Source organism: Rattus rattus, chromosome 11, assembly GCF_011064425.1.
Source record: "Rattus rattus isolate New Zealand chromosome 11, Rrattus_CSIRO_v1, whole genome shotgun sequence".
Classification (NCBI taxonomy): domain Eukaryota; kingdom Metazoa; phylum Chordata; class Mammalia; order Rodentia; family Muridae; genus Rattus; species Rattus rattus.
Genome location: NC_046164.1, coordinates 1,838,771 through 1,857,042, shown reverse-complemented (window position 1 = coordinate 1,857,042; position 18,272 = coordinate 1,838,771). Strand labels below are relative to the sequence as shown.

The 18,272-nt window shown below is 38.7% G+C and overlaps 1 pseudogene; it reads right to left on the bottom strand.

Moving 5' to 3' along the window:
* Positions 1–2,281: 2,281 nt before the first annotated feature.
* Positions 2,282–15,409, bottom strand: LOC116912357 (annotated as a pseudogene).
* Positions 15,410–18,272: the final 2,863 nt, after the last annotated feature.

Below are 18,272 nucleotides of genomic sequence, written 5' to 3'. Positions count from 1 at the left end.
AAAGGAAAAAGTCAAAATATAACTAATACAGATGACATGATAGTATACTTAAGTGTCCCCAAAGTTCCATCAGAGAACTACTAAACCTTATAAACAACTTCAGCAAAAGTGGCTGGGTATAAAATTAAGTCAAACAAATCAGTAACCCTCCTCTACTCAAAGGACAAATAGTCTGAGAAAGAAATTAGGGAAATGACATGCTTTATATTAGTCCCAAATAATAAAAAATATCTTGGTGTGACTTTAACTAAGCAAGTGAAAGATCTGTATGACAAGAATTTCAAGTCTCTGAAGAAAGCAATTGAAGCAGATCTCAGAAGATGGAAAGACCTCCCATACTCATGGATTGGCAGGATCAATATAGTAAAAATGGTCATTTTGCCAAAAGCAATCTACAGATTCAATGCAATCCCTATAAAAATTCCAACTCAAATCTTCATAGAGTTAGGAGGAGCAATTTGCAAATTCATTTGGATAACAGAAAAACCCAGGATATCTAACACTATCCTCAACAATAAAAGAACTTCTGGGGGAATCACCATCCCTGAACTCAAGCAGTATTACAGAGCAATAGTCATAAAAACTGTATGGTATTGGTACACAGACAGGCAGATAGATCAGTGGAATAGAAATGAAGACCCAGAAACGAACCCACACACCTATGGTCACTTGATTTTTGACAAAGGAACCAAAACCATCCAATGGAAAAAAGATAGTATTTTCAGCAAATGGTGCTGGTTCAACTGGAGGTCAGCATGTAGAAGAATGCAGATCGATCCATGCTTATCACCCTGCACAAAGCTTAAGTCCATGTGAACCAAGGACCTCCACATCAAACCAGATACACTCAAACTAATAGAAGAAAACGTGTCGAAGCATCTCGACCACATGGGCACTGGAGAAAATTTCTTGAACAAAACACCAATGGCTTATGCTCTAAGATCAAGAATCGACAAATGGGACCTCACAAAACTGCAAAGCTTCTGTAAGGCAAAGGACAATGTCCTTAGGACAAAACAGCAACCACCAGATTGGGAAAGTATCTTTACCAACCCTACATCTGGTATAGGGCTAATATCCAAAATACACAAAGAGCTCAAGAAGTCAGACTCGAGAGAGCCAAATAACCCTATTAAAAAATGGAGTACACTGGGTCCTGCTAAGACTGAACCCCAGTGAACTAGACTGTTGGGGGGGAGGGCGGCAATGGGGGGGGGGTGGGGAGGGGAACACCCCAAGGAAGGGAGGGGGGAGGGGATGTTTGCTCGGAAACTGGAAAGGGAATAACACTGAAATGTATATAAGAAATACTCAAGTTAATAAAAAAAAAAATGGGTACAGGGGTTGGGGATTTAGCTCAGTGGTAGAGCGCTTGCCTAGCAAGCGCAAGGCCCTGGGTTCGGTCCCCAGCTCCGAAAAAAGAAAAGGAAAAAAAATGGGTTACAGAGCTAAACTAAACATTATCAGCTGAGGAATACTGAATGTCCGAAAAACACCTAAAGAAATGTTCTACATCCTTAGTCATCAGGGAAATGCAGATCAAAACAACCCTGAGATTCCACCTCATACCAGTCAGAATGGGTAAGATAAAAAATTCTGGTGACAGCAGATGTTGGCTAGGATGTGGAGATACAGGAATACTCTTGAATGAGGTGTGTGTGTGTGTGTGTGTGTGTGTGTGTGTGTGTGTGTGTGTGTATGTGCGTGCACGCGCGTGCACCTCATTCAGTAGAACTGAGCATTATCTCTCCTGAGGATACGCCATCATCAAAATCAGATATCCTTTGTTGAAGCCCTCTGGTGGTTCTTTCCATATGATGTTTTTATACAAGTTGCCCTTTCAAGTACTATACTAACTTTCAAATAATGAGTCACAATCCACAATCTCTGGCCAAACCAAGCCTATCATCTGTTTTGTGAATAAAGCTTTATTGGAATATAAAAAAAAGAAAAGAAAAGAAAAGTGAGTCTATTTCAAAAGCTCAGTACCTGAATGCTATTATCTATGAGCAATAAAAAAGAAAAGAAAATATAAAGGAAGGAAAGAAAAATAGTCTACTAAATGAAGGCAAGGCAGGATGAGCATTTGTAAAATGTAACTGATATTTAAAGAGGTTTTTCAATTGGCTTTATGCCAATGCAAACTTTGTGAATCATAGTAACCTCAGTGATTGTTTTTGGGCATAGCTCCTCAGTTATATCAAAACATTTAAAACTGAAAACAGGATATTTTTTATTGCCCTGAGTGTGTATTTGGTATGAAATCTTGTATGCATTCAACATACAGTGAATCTATGAGAACCATGTTCAATGAGGTTCCGACACTGTTTTGTTTTAGAGGGAAGGCACTGGCATGACAACAGGTTCCTGCTGGAAGCAGCTGGCAGAGGCTCATCTCTCAGGGCTCTGCTTCAGCCTTTATGATGCTACTCTTTCTTCTTCTTTCCCATGTTAGCAGTCTTATGGCAACAAAAGAGGCAGCATTTTGTGATGATGAATACCACAGCTACCACACAGAGCAATAGGAACCCAATGACATCCAGAGAGTGGTACTGGAACCAGCTAAGGTCATGCAGAGGTGAGCGAGGTGCTTGGCTCCTTTGTGACGCATGACAAACTCGATCCAGAAGACGGCTCAGTCCAGGGGCTTCATTGGCTGATCATGGTGGATTCTGGAAAATCTCATGGCATTCTCCTTATAGCTGAAGGGACAATGTATACAACTAAGATTAAAGAGAAGGCAATTTGTTGATTTACATATCATTTATTGGTTTGGGATTAAAGTCCCACAAGTGACTCATAATGACATAGATTTGCTAACAAGTGCTGTGTTTTATGAGGTGGCAGAGAGGACAGTTGAGTGACAGGGAAGTCAGTGAAACAGTCTTTGTTTAGCACAGGTTTTTTTATAAACTTGGTATGTAGCTGACACTGGTTTTGAAGTACTTAACGAACTCCTGCATCCACCTCCATGTAATGAATTTACCACTGTACACCACCACCTCAGTGGCACATACTAGGTCTGCTTTTGCTTTATTCCCCATAGAATATTTATTGTTAATTTTATTTTTTGCAGGTGAACAATATTTTATACATTGGCACAAGAAAGTTAGTAAGAAGAGATAAATTGTGTGTGTGTGTGTTTGTGTGTGTGTTTGTGTGTGTGTGTGTGTGTGTGTGTAACATGTAACACATGATTTAAGAATAAGAAGTAAAGTGGACACAGAATTCTCTTAAGCTTTACAGAGACATATGTCATGCTGGATATTTCCTCTCTAGTTTCAGCTTTTCCTCCTCTCCTTTACCTCTGCTTTCGGATTTCTTTTTTTAACTAGGTTCCTCTTTTGAAAACACTTGTTACATTATTCTTCCTTGCACAGAATTTCTACCAGAATTATCACCAGACTAAAAGCAGTGCAGTTCTGTTCCTGGACTAAGAGACTGTGTAAGAACCAGCAACACTTTCTTCTGGTGTTTTGCCTCTGGATATTTTGATTAGGTACATTTGTCTACTGGCAAACCTTGAAACTACCAAGAGTATTCTTTGGGTATGGTGAGTAAGAATTTAATGTACTGTCTCTCATTTCTTCAGTACTTCGTTATGCAACGTCACATACCATTATAGAAATAAGATAACATTTTACTTAAATTTTATAGATTCAGAGAATATGGGTAAATGTTTAAAGAGTCACTGATATTAACGTTCGTGATTACTCTGATCATTTTATTATATTTAGAAATAGTGTCCTTGTTGGAACATTATGTATGTAGAATAGTTTCACTCTAATCATGTCTTATTCATTGAAATATAAATTTAGACTAAGTTTATTGTTTAAGCACATATTTCAGACATGTGAAATCACAGTTATTCAAAATTATTCTTCTTCAAATAGGACAAAAATCTATCTGATGATGATGTGAATCTATCACTATTTTTACAGAAATAGTTATTCACACCAACCATGAATTTACATGTTTCCAATCACTCAGGAGGCTGAAGCAGGCGGATCTCTATGATTTTATGGTGCTCTTGCGGTTTTATCATAAGACTATGTTTGAAAAAAAGAAAAGGAAAAGCCCACCTTAAAAAAAACCCAACTTCAAACAACCAAGCGAACCAAGCAACAAAGAAACAGACTCATGAAGGGTTATTAATGACAGTCTTCAAGGCAGTGAGAAGGCCTGTAGTTGATAGTGTGCTGAAGTCGACTTTAACAGCCACTCCCTTGGCTACCATGTGATTAATGTTATCAGGTTGATCCGAAAACAAAGGAATACCAACAATAGGAATGCCATGGTAGATTGCCTCATAGATGCCATTGGCTCCACCATGAGCTATAAAAGCTTTGGTTTTTGGATGACCTGCAATGAGAAGAATATTATTAATCATAATATTCAATAGAGGGAAAGTGTGCTGTTCTCAAGGAAGAATATTACTATAGTCACAAACTTGTAGTGAAACTTTGCCTTACCAAGAAGGTCATTCTGGGGGATCCATTTGTACTGCCGAGTGTTAGATCCTAAGGTATCTGGTTCTTACCATCAAATCTCCATACAACCTGTTACACACAGACAATGACTTATTTAATTACAGAAATTCCAAGGCTTTGGTATATTTTGATTCTGGAGAATTGAGATTACTCAGTTGAACATTACCCAGATGATGAACAATAAAATTTAAGAGAGGGGAATTCTGAAATAATATGAGATATTAAAAGACTGAAATAGTAATGTGTTTTCATTATGTGGATTTATAATAACTTGAGCTTGACATAAAATTATACTAATTTTATATGTCTGATAATTAGTGACAAATTTGAGTATACATGGAATTTTAAAATTACAGTCTATTTCTCCATCCAGAAAAACATGTTCATCCGACGTGCTAGAAGCAGAATTCCTGCTGATGAGCTACTAATTTTATAATCCTGTTCTCACTTCAGGGTCAGGACCCTTTTTCACCTTTTCTCTTATATTTTTCTACATTAATCATTGGGAAGAAGATATTATCTTCTTTCTTTTCAGAATTTTTGTTTCATTTTATGTATTTGGGTGTTTTGCCTGCATGTAATTCTATGCACTGTGACTGTTCCGTCTGGGGGCCTGAAGAGCACATTAGAATTCCTGGCAATTGAGTTGGGAATATTTGTGAGCTACTATGTAAGTCCTAGCAATCAAGTCCAGTTCCTCCAGGAGAGCAGCCTGTGCTCTTTATGCATCAACAAGGCATCTTTCTGGCTCCAGCATAATAGTCCCTCTTTATTGTATTTCCTCTTTCTCTGTTTCTCCTTCCTTCCATCCTTTCTTCTTTTACTTCTCTTTTCTTCTCACTTCTGTCGAGACAGTGACATAGTGCATAGCTTAGAAAAGCTTGTGAATCAACATGAAGTGTGAACTCATTGTAAATATGAAGAAAAAGACCTACCTCAGATCTCTAAGCAACAGCATGAAAGGTATGCAGAACCATGCTAGATCTAAGTCTGATCTTTCAGATCATAATGTGAATCAGAACCAGATTAATATTTTATCCTCTGCAGTTCATAATTTTCCTTTTAAAATGGTGTTTGAAATGAATAGACAAGAGCTTATTACTGTTTACCCTAATCCTTTCAGGGTTCAGTAGACTTATAATACATTTGCCTATCTCATGGACACTTTATCTTACCTTCTGTGGAATTTGGGCAAGAGCAGAAGCAACTACGTTGACTTTTTCTTCAGTCAGGTTTTTAACCATTGACCCCAGAGAAAACACCACCACACCATGCTCTCCAGAGCTTTGAACAAATTCTTCCATTTCCTATGAAGATGGTTATGACATCACAAATGAATGGCTGCATGAGAAGCATTGTCTCAAGGACTGAGACAAACATTACCAGAGGAAATTATGTAATTACTGAAACTATTTTACAAAGACCAGTGTATCTATTGCTTCAGTACTTAGTGCATATGGAGAGCACATTTGTATTAGAGCACACCTGAAGAAAATAAGAGGAAAAATATTGTTAGTAGACATGTCATTGAAATGTAGGGGATCATTAGGAAGTAGTTTTTAAACAACATGAAGAAGATGGAGAAAGATTATGAGTCCCAGTGTCTTCCAGACACAGTAAGAGTGATGATCACATAAACTCACAGAGACTGTAGCAACATTTCTAAAACCTGAACAGGTTCAAGCCAGATGAGGCTCCAGCACTGAGTGTAGAAAATGGTCATGGACTTCCACTTTAAACTAAGAAGTTATTTGCAATTGATATCTGATAATAAAGGCGAAAGTCAGCTCTCTGTAATAGAGAGTGACTGGGTAGATCAGTAATACACCAGATCAGGTCCCCAGCCCAGGAATAGTTGGGTAACCAAAACAAATGCCATGCCTTTTATCTTCTGTGTGTTTTTTATTTCTTTTTGTTTTGCTTGAGCATTTTTGGTCTTATTGTTTTTTAAGTTCATTCCTTTGATATTTCTTTTTTTTGTGATTTCTTTGAGAGAAATGGGAGGGATGAGCAGTGAAGGAGGGAGTGAAAAGGAGGAAGAGAGGGGGTTAGCAACTCAAGGAGATTAGACACAAAGGGGAACTCTAAAAGGGGGATCAGGAGGTAGGCAGCACTGGCTGTGCCCAGAACTGAGCTGATCCCATCCCACAGTTTCCTGCACCCAAATCCCGTGGGGGAAGAGAGCTGAACACCCAGAAGTGAAGACTACAGGACAGTGCAACTTCTGCCCATCTCTGCCCACATCCCTGGTCCAAGAGGAAACTGCATAGTGCCTCTGGACACAGGAATATAGAAGCAGTCAGCTGTCAGTACCCGTGGTTCTGGTCGGCGCCCAAAACTGAACTGAACTGAACCAGTCAAACAGCTGCCTGTACCCACATCCCATGGGTGAGAGAGAGCTGGACTCTCAGAAGTGCAGGCACTCCTGTGAAATCAGAGGAGACTACACTCTGCCCACATTTCCAGCCCAAGAGGGAATCGCCTAGTGTCAGTTGTGCCCCCTGGGTGCAAGTACCTAAAAGCAGGGCAGGACCCATCTGATTATGGTCTGCACTGATAGCTGAAAGACAGTCACCAGGAGCACCTACACACCTGAGAGCAGAGCACCTGTTCCCAGAACTGGCTGAAAGAAGACAGGAAAACAATTCTGCAGGAGTGCTGACACAGAGGCCTAAAGGAGGGTCAAGCCACTGTAAAATAGGGACTAGACAAGGCTGCCCACTTTATCTCTACTTTTTCAAAGTAGTATTCAACATCCTAGCCAGAGAAATCAGACAATGAAAGGAGGTCAAAGGAATACAAATTGGAAAGGAAGAAGTCAAAATATCACTAGATATATGATAATATGATAGTATTCTTAAGTGACCCAAAAGTTCCACCAGAGAACTACTCAACCTGATAAACAACTTCAGCAAAGTGTCTGGGTATAAAATTAACTCAAACAAATCAGTAGCCTTCCTCTACTCAAAGGATAAACAGGCTGAGAAAGAAATTAGGGAAATGACACCCTTCACAATAGTCCCAAATAATAGTAAGTAGCTTGGTGTGAATTTAACCAAGCAAATGAAAAGATCTGTATGATAAGAACTTCAAGTCTCTGAAGAAAGAAACTGAAGAAGACCTCAGAAGATGGAAAGATCTCCCATGCTCATGGATTGGCAGGATCAAAATAGGAAAAATGGTCATTTTGCCAGTAGCAATCTACAGATTCAATGCAATCCCTATCAAATTCCTACTCAATTCTTTTTAGAGATAGAACAATTTGCAAATTCATTTGAAATTACAAAAAACCCAGGATTGCAAAAAGTATACTTAACAGTAAAAGAAATTTTGGGGGAATCACCATCCCTGAGCTCAAACTTTACAGAGCAGTAGTGATAAAAACTATATGGTATTGGTATAGGGAATGGCAGATAGATCAGTGGAATAGAATTGAAGACCCAGAAATGAACCCATACACTTATGGTTACTTGATCTTTGACAAAGGAGCTAAAACCATCCAATGGAAAAAAGAGCATTTTCAACAAATGGTGCTGGTTCCACTGGAGATCAGCCTGCAGAAGAATGCAAATCGATTCATTCTTATCACCGTGTGCAAAGCTTAAGTCCAAGTGGATCAAGGACCTTCACGTCAAACTAGATATACTCAAACTAATAGAAGAAAAAGTGGGGAAGAATATCGAACACAAGGGCAGTGGAGAAAATTTCCTGAACAAAATACCAATGGCTTATGCTCTAAGATCAAGAATCGACAAATGGAATCTCATAAAACTGCAAAGTTTCTGTAAGGCAAAGGACACTGTTGTTAGGACAAAATGGCAACCAACAGATTGGGAAAAGATCTTTACCAATTTTACAACTGATAGAGGGCTTATATCCAAAATATACAAAGAACTCACGAAGTTAGACTGCAGGGAGACAAATAACCCTATTAAAGAATGAGGTTCAGAGCTAAATAAATAATTCACAGCTGAGGAATGCTGAGTGGCTGAGAAACTCCTAAAGAAATGTTTGACATCTTTAGTCATAAGGGAAATGCAAATCAAAACAACCCTGAAATTCCACCTCACACCAGTCAGAATGGCTAAGATGAAAATCTCCTGCGACAGCAGATGCTGGTGAGGATGTGGAGAAAGAGGAACACTCCTCCATTGTTGGTAGGATTGCAGACTGGTACGACCATTCTGGAAATCAGCCTGGAGGTTTCTCAGAAAATTGGACATTGCACTACCTGAGGACCCAGCTATACTTCTCTTGGACATATACCCAAAAGATGCTCCAACCTACAACAAAGACACATGTTCCATTATGTTCATAGCAGTCTTATTTATAATAGCCAGAAGCTGGAAAGAACCCAGATGCCCTTCAACAGAGGAATAGATACAGAAAATGTGGTACATCTACACAATGGAATATTACCAGATATCAAAAACAATGACTTCATGAAATTCATAGGTGTTGGGGACTGGGACCAGACTGCCGGACTAGGCACCCTGCCCTGAGCAGATTCCTGAGAAGGGCTTGACCTTTTCAAAGAAAGAACATGTCCCCAGAAGACTGTTGCCTCTTTGTCTAAGGAGGATATGTTGCAGTTTAATGATTCACCTTATGTCCTTGGGCACTTCCCAGTACTCCCCTGCCCTAAGCTTCAATTCCTGCTTCAGAGCTTTAAATGCTGTACATTCCTCTCAATAAACAGACCTTGACAAGGACACTGCTTGGTCTTGCTCCTCTTTCTCGCCCCTTCTCCTGCAGGTATGGGTCCCCCTCAACCCCCACAAATAACTGGGTCCCCGCTGGCGGGGGCACATAGGTAAAGAATGGAACTAGAAAATACCATCCTGAATGAGGTAATCCAAATCACACCAAAACATACATGGTATACACTCACTGATAAGTGGATATTAGCCCAAATGCTTGAATTACCCAAAATGCACAGATCACATGAAACTCAAAAGGATGACCAAAGTTCGAATGCTTCACTCCTTCTTTATAAGGGGAGTAAGAATACCCTTGGGAGGGGATAGCAAAGCAAAGTTTAGAACAGAGATTGAAGGAGCGGCCATCCAGGGCCTGCCCCACATGTGGCCCATTCAAATACAGCCACCAAACTAGATAAGATGGATGAAGTAAAGAGGTGCAGACTGACAGGATCCAGATGTAGATCTCTCCTGAGAGACACAGCCAGAATATGGCAAATACATAGGCAAATGCCAGCAGCAAACCACTGAACTGAGAACGGGACCCCCATTGAAGGAATCAGAGAAAGGACTGAAAGAACTTGAAGGGGCTTGAGACCCCATGTGAACAACAATGCCAACCAATCAGAGCTTCCAGGGACTAAGCCACTACCCAAAGACTATACATGGACTGAACCTGGGCTCCAAATTCATAGGTAGTAATGAATAGCCTAGTAGGGGCACAAGTGGAAGGGGAAGCCCTTGGTCCTCCCAAGGCTGGACCCCCCAGTGAATAGATTGTTGTGGGGAGGGCGGTAATGGGGAGTAGATGGGGGAGGGGAACACTAATATAGAAGGGGAGGGGGGGGTTAGGGGGATGTTGGCCTAGAAACCAGGAAAGGGAATAACATTTGAAATATAAATAAGAAATTCCCAATTTAATAAATATGGGGAAAAAAAGAAAAAAATGGGGAAGAGTCTTGAACACATGGACACTGGGGAAAATTTCCTGAACAAAACACAAAAGGCTTATGCTCTAAGATCAAGAATTGACAAATGGGACCTCATAAAGCTGCAAAGCTTCTTTAAGGCAAAGAACACTGTCATTAGGACAAAATGGTAACCAAGAGAGTGGGAGAAGATCTTTATCAATCCGACATCTGATATAGGGCTAATATCCAAAATATACAAAGAACTCGAGAAGTTAGACTCCAGAAAGGCAAATAACCATATTAAAAATGGAGTACACAGCTAAACAAAAATTCTCAGCAGAGGAATATCAAATGGCCAAAAAGCACTTAAAGAAATGTTCAACATCCTTAGTCATCAGGGAAATGCAAATCAAAACAACCCTGAGATTCCACCTTACACCAGTCAGAATGGCTAAGATCAAAAACTCAAGTGACAACACATGCTGGCAAAGATTGGTGAAACAGGAACACCCCTCCATTGTTGGTGGGATTGCAAACTGGTGCAACCACTCTGAAAATCAGTCTGGAGTTCCTCAGAAAATTGGACATTTCACTATCTGAGAATCCAGCTATACCTCTCCTGGGTATATACCCAAAAGATGCTCCAACATACAACAAAGACACATGCTCCACTATGTTCATAGCAGCCTTATTTATAATAGCCAAAAGCGGGAATGAACCCAGATGCCCTTCAACAGAGGAATAGATTAAAAAATTGTGGTACATCTACACAATGGAGTACTACTCCGCAATTAAGAACAATGACTTCATGAAATTCATAGGCAAATGGAATGAACTGGAAAATATCATCCTGAGAGAGGTAACCCAATCACAGAAAAACACACATGGTATGCACTCATTGATAAGTGGTTATTAGCTCTGAAGCTAAGACTACCCAAAATACAATCCACACACCACATGAAGGGGGAACAAAAATATCCATAGGAGGGGATATGGAGGCAAAGTTTAGAGCTGAGACTGAATGAGCGGCCATTCAGAGCCTGCCCCACTTGTGGCCCATAGATATATACGGCCATCAAAACTAGCTAAGGTTGATGAAGCTAAAAAGTGCATGCTGAAAGGGACCGGATATAGATCTCTCCCATGAGAAACAACCAAATCATGTCAAATAGAGAGGTGTATGCTAGCAGGAAACCACTGACCTGATAAAGAGACGCCCTTTGGGGGAATTAGAGGAAGGATTGAAAGAGCTGAAGGAGCTTGCATCCCCATAAGAACAACAATGCCATCCAACCAGAGCTTCCAAGACTAAACCAGTACTGAAAGACTATACATGGACTGACCCAGGGCTCCAACTGCATATGTAGCAGAGAATAGCCTTGTTGGGGCACCAGTGGAAGGGGAAGCCCTTGGTCCTGCCAATGTTGGACCCCCAGTGCAGGGGAATATGGGGGGTGTGAGGTAAGGGGAGGTTATTGGGGAGGGAAACCTTTATGTGGGAGGGGGAGTGGATAGGGGACTTATGGATGGGAAACCGGGAAAGGGAATAATATTTGAAACGTAAAGAAAGAATATATCTAATTAAGAAAAAAGAAAAGAAAAAAATGAGGATTAAGGAGAGTGGAGTCCAATAAAAGTAAATTCTCTGTAAGGATGTGGCAGAAAAAAAGAAGGAAGTAGGCAGCATTTGGGGTATAAATAAATTAATTTAAAAAATTGTATTCTCATATTGAAAAAATTGTCAGTAGTACATTTTAAATAAAAATAAAAATATTTCTACTACCAAATAAAGAAAAAAAGAAAAGAAAAACACCATGACATCAAACAATCAAACAAACAAAAATTCAGTAATGTATTGAATAACCAACCCCAATAGCCGAGGAAATAAATTAGGAATTGAGAAATAGGAGCACTTTTTAGTAAAACATTATAACGAACAAAGAAAAATATCATGAAAATGAAGAGACCCCCTAATGAGCTGGAGAAATTGTTCATAGTGTATGTGAATGAAAAAAATAAGCTCCCTAACGTCAAAAAAATTCAATAAATTTAGACAAATGATCCAAAGTGGTTGTTCCCTCAGATGCAAGTAGTCTACAATTATCTCAAAATCTTTCAATAATTTTAGCTATCAGAAGAATTAAATTCAAAATATGTCAATATTCCATCATAATCCAGTTGTCATGAGTGTCACAAAAATTTAAATTATAGAAAAATGACCCTACAGGCATGTAATTTGAATATTTGTGCATTTATTGTAGTTGGAAATGTACAATACCAGTATGAAAAACATAAGTAAGGTTCTTTATATATAACATTAATATGGTACTTATGGTTAACTCATGCCACTCTTTGGTGATATCTGAGTGTAATAGTTGCAAGGGACAAAAATCCACATAAGAATGTTTATTATATCACTATTCACAATGCCCCTTATATAGAATTTGCTTAGATATTATTCAGTTGATAAATGTGTAACAAGGTGTTGGTAAATATACAACCATATATAATACTGCTTTACCCAGATAGTAAAAATATTATTTGTATATAATCTCAGGCAAACAGCTATATTTTTAGAGGATATAATGTTAAGCAATAAGCTAAACACAAAAATATAAATGTTGTCTTTTATAAGTGGAAACTACAAAAACAAAAACAAAATACCCGTGAAAGGTGAATGTAGAAGGACTACAAGGAAGTGGAAAGTTTAAAAGGGTGTGGTGTGTGGATCACTCATATCTGAAGCTGTGTAACACTGCCAGCAAGCCATGTCATAGTCCTGCTAAGCTAAGTCTGGAGTTTTTGGCAATGATTCTTGCAATTGTCTGTTTTTCTCTCTTTTCTTTTCATTCATTAATCTAACCCTGTACATTGGCCAGGAATTGAAACTATATCAGGATTCTAGGACATTACCCTGATCTCTGATGGATATTTCTTCAACCTGTTTATCTCTAATAACACAAATCATATTTATTATACTGTGTACAAAGGTTTTCATCACTATAATATTCTCAAGTAGAATATAATTTTTTTAGTCAAGAAATTAATTTATTGTATTTTTTAGCTGTTCAACACGCCCCTGGCATTTACCATATGTCATTGAAGAGAATATAAATCCTTTTCTATGAGTTACCTAAATACCCTTAAATCACACACCACATTCTAAAGTGATCTGACACTTCATTTAATAGTAAGGATTCACAGAGATGTAAGGAAATAATGTATATGTCAATTTTCAGAGAGATCTAATCCACATTTTATATCTCTCATGAAACCAAACATGGAAGGACTAGTGAAGAACTGTTTGCATGAAAAAGGAAAAATAGATTATCAAGGAAAACAATCCAGTGTTACCTTAGGCAATGGTTTGGCTGGTTTGCAATGGAGTCCTCCAAAAAAGTCAAAATTAGGTAACAGTGGGCGTGGAAATTCCAAGTTCCAGAAGGTTCGAATGAGCCATATGTCTGCCTTCCCCATCATCTCAGTTAATGTTGTGGGTCTGCCGGCATCCAAAACAGGTAACAATACACAATGGTGAAAGGAGTTTGTCTGGAATATAACACGTGCTTTCTGGAAATGAGTTGAGATCATGGAGACAAGCAATTTAAAATGTTCCAATTATGATTTATGATATAACTGTATTAACATAAATATTAATTGTGCTAAAATTACATTGTTTTCCAAAGTTACACCAAAAAGTTTGGAACATTTTGACTCTTGCAAAGAACCTTTGAAAATGCTTAGAAAAACAGCTTTGTAGAATATTTAGTCTATTTTATACATTTTAGTAGCTATTCTCTTGATTTCTGGTTCTTCAAATGCACTGTGATAATCTGTAAGGTATGACTAAGTTTCTTTATTACTGCTGTGCCTATTATAAAAGACTAGTTATACTAACTTAGTTGTATATGTCAAAGTTGCAGCTGGATATTTCCACAAATAGTTAACATTTAAAATTTCTACAATTAATTTAGGTAATATTTTATTTAGTGGTAAGATATTTTAAAAATAAATACAAATTTGTGCATTTTGCTTCAAAATTTAAAGCATTAAGGCATAAGTTTTATGGATTTGAGACATCTCAAACTCTAAAGAAAACTAAGTTGCCTTGACTGTTTCTGGTTTTAGTGATGCTATTTAATCATGAAAAACCTGCCATGATCTTCTAGATGAATGTTTTAATTTGTAAGTGAATAACTTTTATAAGGGAACATGTTTTCTTCAGTGCTACACAGATAGTTGTGGTAGTAAATAATGACTCTGTAGTGTTCTCATCTACAGTCATTATAGCATTCCAGAAACTTGGAGTTTCTTTTACTAAGACAAACTTAGAGTAGATCAAGTGATTACTAAGAGACATCTTTTTTGTCTCACTTTGCATGGTTAGTAATTTCTGGAGTGTTCTGAATAGTTACTCTACAGTATCTTTCCTTGTTTTGAGGGTATCTGATTGTTTTCAATTTTTTGCTTTATCAACTCACAATTAAGAATCTTGCTCCGTGACTTTATATTCACCAATGCACACTCGCATTCATAGAAACATCAAATCCGGATTTCACAGTAACAAAGAAAGGCACAGTTTACCTAGAACATCACTGTAAAACTGACTCCAGGACTTCTCTTTAAATGGTTGAAACCAAAAGTCAAAATACAGCACCTGCAACATATTCTTCACCCTTTCCACAAATGTCATGCGGTCACTTAATTCTGAAAGAACCACAGGCACATAGGAAGGAGACAGTGGAATTCCCCCACTGAACTTTTCACATCTGTATCCAGGACAGTAGCGGAGACTGTACACTAAAGGTGTCTTAAGCAGTTCTGCTAGCAGCTCACCGCAGGGACCAAAAGCATCTGCGAGAATGACATCAAACTCAACTTCTTGAAGTTTTTTCATAAGACTCTCGTTCCAAACGAGTGCTTTGCATAAATTTTCAACGACATCAGAATATTCATTGAAGATTTTCTGCAGTTTTAGATAAAATGTCCAAAATGGATGTTTTTGAAGATCATGTGTCCATTCAGTTATCCATTTTCCAAAAGCATATTCGAGATCGTCTTTACTCATAGGTACAGAGTAAGTCTCAAAATTAATAGAAGATTCCTTGGTAGGCTCAATGAAAATGGAAGCAGAAGATACAAGAACGGTGACTTCGTGACCTCTCTGGACAAGTTCATTCAGAATTATCTTTATATTCATCCAGTGGCTGTATTCTGTGGGCCACACTAGCACTTTTCTACAGGCTCTAGGTCTAAAGTAGCATATGAGCTGTATCAACAGAAACACTGAAGTCTGTTTCATAGACATCTTGCAGAAATGGAATGTTTTTGATATCTGTCATTCTTTGCATACTTTCCTGCTTTTATGAAAAGTTCAGTCAATCAAGAAGTTAACATATAACTTCAAAACATATCACTGAATAGATGAACCTCATGATGTAATGTCCTGTGTAAATATGCACATGGAATGTGAACTCAGGGTTAACAAAGTTCATTTATCTTTTTGTCCCTGATACTGAGCTAAAATTGATTTACTTCTGAAGAGCAAGTATTGATCATTTCTTCAATATAACATATTAGAGTCATGTAAAGTATCACAGATAAAAAGCTCCTATATAAGCATTCTTATGTAACAGCAAAGATGGTTGAATCAGTATTTCTTAGACCTTGGTGTCTTAAAGATTTTGATATATATATCTATATATATATCATTATGTTATGTTGCTAGGCCCATCAAATTGCCACATTTCCTACTGAAAGGAGGAGGTGATCGTATAATGTTCAGGAAACAAAGAAATCTTACTTCTCTTCTCCTATATAACACACAATTACTTGCATCCTGGATAGTCTTTGGTGGACATGTCTTCAAGTGTGTCCTTTTCAGGTTCCTTTCATCATGAGAAACATCATCATCACTAGAAGGAACTTGGGGAGCATGGGGGTTCTTTCAGGTCAAAGTTGTAGTCCATAATGAGGGGAAGTTAGGCAGGAATTCAAAGTCGGAACCTGGAGGTAGGAACTGAAGTCGAGGCCATAGAGGAATAATTCTGGTTTATCCTGATGGCTCTCTCAGGTTTCTCTTTCATCCAGGATCACCTTCCTAGGGATGCCAACAGTCACAGTGAGATGGGCTTTCCCACATCATTCGTCAAACAATCCAGAATCTATTTGAAGAATTTTATGTGCTAAGGTTTCCTCCCATCAGAAAGCACTAGTATTGAGTTAACTAAGAACTCACCAACACGAAATTACAAAGGACTCCAGTGAAGTACCTCTCCTAGGATTTCACCCTGATGGAATCTTTGGGAGATGTCACTGCTTGTAATGTGTCCACAGTCTTGTAAGTACCTCCTCCCCCATGCTCTTGCGCACAACTCTAAGTTTCTTGGCTCAGCAATTCACACCTCAGTGGAGTCACTAGTTTGGATTTTTAGCTGTTGCTTTCTTCTTTTCTCTTCCTTCCTTCCTTCCTTCCTTTCTTCCTTTCTTCCTTTCTTTCTTTCTTTTTTTCTTTCTTTCTTTTGTCAATGCCGTTTGTGATCCTAATAGACATTAGTTCTTATATTTCCAGGAAAAATCATCTTATGTAATCATATCCCAAAGACAGACAGATACAGAAAAATTAAAGGTTATTCCAGGATGGGCAGTTTGTGTGACTGTTGCAGATTATTTAAATCCAATGGAGACTCAGCTGCTGGCTTGTAAAAGAACTTCCATTTATTTTATTATTTTTTTATTTATTATTATTTTATTGGATATTTTTTATTTATATTTCAAATGTTATTCCCTTTCCTGGTTTCCTGTCCATGAGCCCCCTATTCCATCCCACTCCACATTCTATAAGGTTGGTCCCCCTCCCCAACCACTCCACTTTCCACATCCCTGTCCTGACATTCCCCTACACTGGGGCATCTAGCCTTGGCAGGACCAAGGGCTTCTCCTCCCATTGGTGCTCAATGAGGCCAACCTCTGCTACATATACAGCTGGAGCCATGGGTCTGTCTATGTGTATTCTTTGGGTGGTGGTTTAGTCCCTAGGAGCTCTGGTTGGTTGGTATTGTTGTTCTTATGGGGTTGCCAGCCCCTTTAGCTCCTTCAATTCCTCCAATGGGGACTCCCTTCTCAGTTCAATGGTTGGCTGCTAGCATTCATCTCTGTATTTGTCATACTCTGGCAGAGCTTCTCTGGAGACGGCTATATCGGGCTCTTGTCAGCATGCACTTCTTGGCTTTATCAATATTGTCTAGTTTTGGTGACTGTATATATATATATATATATATATATATATATATATGGCTAATCTCTAGTGAGAACTTCCATTTATAAGGATGGTGTTACAACACACACACACACACATACACACACACATACACACGCACAAACACACACACACACGCACAAACACACACACACATGCACATGCACACACACATATACACACACACACACATACACACACACACAGGACATATGATTTTTTTCCTCACTAGGCTCTAATTTGGGTTGAAAAGAAGAAAAAAGAGAAGACCGGGTAGAAACTATGTTTGTTGTTTCATAGTGATGATGTGGAACAAGCAAAATTTTCTCCCTTCATTAATTTGTCAATAGCTACTGCTACTGGTTCAGGCTTGCATATGTCAGCAATACTAGGAGAGCCTGTTTCAGCGTGGAATTTCACTTCTTAGAATCCTGACTCTTAGGATCATAGTGATCCCTCTTTCATCATATTCCATGAATTGTAGGTCCAAGAACTGTGATGTAGATGTATCTACTGGGGCAGGATATTCTGACCCTTTGATATATGCATTGTGCCAGACTGTGCTTTTCTGTGATGGGTATCTGTTGTGAAGATGGTGATAGAGTATGGTAGCCATGCTGTGGTAATTTCAATCAGAAAGGGCCCATAAGCTCATGTATTTAAATGCTTGGTCACCAAGGAATGGCACTGTTAGGTGTGTGTATGCCCTTTTGGAGTAACTGTGGTCTTCTTGGAGGTAGTGTGTTACTTGGGGTGGCTTTGAGGTTTCAAGTGCTCAAGGCAGGCCCAGAATCTCTCTCTCTCTTCCTGATACCTGTGGAACCAGATGTAGAACTCTCAATACTCTCCAGCACCATGTCTGCCTGCAAGCCATCATGCTTCCCACTGTGATGACATTGGATTAAACTTGTGA